Here is a 1,723-nt window from a genome sequence, read left to right on the forward strand (position 1 = left end):
TCGCGGCATAAGCTCTCACTTGAGACCAAGATCAAGCTTGCATGATTTGAAGCAACTTGGGAGCCCTTAAACCATCCATGACGTTGTTAATACAAAGGCCTTACCTATCTGTACCTTACCCTCAGGTAGTGACCCATAGCAAGCATAAAATTCAAAACACAGTTACAGAAATGTGCACGACGAAACACCAATTTGTCTTTCAGACTAACTACATGACATCAGCAACATCAACTAAAGAAATAAGCAATAAGTACCAGGTGCAAAGTACACAGCATGAGCGGCAAGGTCACTTCCGCTAGGATACACAGTGGCCGAGTGATATCTGGACAGCTCACAACATCAATGAAAACTTAACAGAATAGCAAAATACAAGTCCACATCTTCATAAGCTTTTTATTCTGGTGTTCGTTGCGGTAAATCCTTTATGATTCCTGTGAAATCCAGTCATTGAAGGCTATCACTTTCAAGGGGCATTTGTACAAAGGCTGCTAAATACTTGCTATGTCTGCATTGGGCACAAGGTTCTAGGTGGCGAAGATGACGTCAGATATTCAGGGAAGCATCCATGTGGACGCAGCACCGTGTATCTGAAAGTGATGAATGTCGAGGAGAGGCTATTAACATATTAGCCAAAATTATAGTTACTGGACTGAAAATAAGGAAACAGGTCATAAAAGCACAGACATGCAAACATTTTTGAAGTGCATCTGTTGTCACGTAGGTCATCGACTCACAAGAATATTATACTCGGCCTCCGTTCACTGTTTTTGGACAGTCCACCTTCTCCTTTTTCCTCTTTAGTTCGTAAAAGAAGGCGCGATTCATCTTCCGTCTGTAGAGTTTCTTTCTCTTCTGTGACATTGTTAAGCATGCAACCCTGACCAAAAACTTTAATCTTTTGACTAACACAATATCAGAATATCAATGCACAGATCGAACGGACCGCAGCAAGTATTAATGAGTTTTGTACGCTTGATCCCGTGCGCTCTTTAGGTTGTGTTCTGCGCGCAGGCTTCGCAGGAAATACTTGAGGCGCTGGGCCGGTGAAAATGATGGAGGCGCGCCCCCGTACGCAGGATGCGCGCGCTGGGTTTTCGTCGCGCGTTACGGAAAGCATTTTTCAACAATTTTTCATGTTAAAGTCGGTAAGAACAGTCAAAACTCTTCCATCAGTAGAGTCTCATTTTCTCAACTGCGACATTGTTAGATGTGCGACATTGACCAAAAATTGTCACCTACACCTGACTGACCGTTTTTGAACGAGTCGTAAATTTGTTTCCGTCGATAACCACGCCCTTTGCTTTTTTTAATATTGATCTTGCACTGATCCATAGAAAAGGGCATACTCAAGTGTTGATTTCTGTACAAACCCTGATCGCAAAATGTCACAGATTACGAGGTATGATTGTCAATTTTGCCAGGGGACGCAGAATTGGATACAACAACGGCTTCACGCGGTAACGGCTGGATGACACTCCACCTTTTCCTTTATGCTCTTGAAGTCAGTAATAACAGGCACAACACCTTTTCCATCAGTAGAGTGTCATTTCCTGTGCTATGAAATTGTTAGGTATGCGACATCAACGCGCCGATCAAACGGTCTGGTCCGTTATGGATATGAATATGTTTTGGTAGTTGATCGCACGCGCACTTTGAAGTGCGGTCTGCGCGCAGGCTTGAAGCCCCTGCAGAAGCACGTTATTGTCACGTGACACGGCTAACA

Source organism: Erpetoichthys calabaricus, chromosome 8 (genome assembly GCF_900747795.2).
Source record: "Erpetoichthys calabaricus chromosome 8, fErpCal1.3, whole genome shotgun sequence".
In the NCBI taxonomy this organism is placed as follows: domain Eukaryota; kingdom Metazoa; phylum Chordata; class Cladistia; order Polypteriformes; family Polypteridae; genus Erpetoichthys; species Erpetoichthys calabaricus.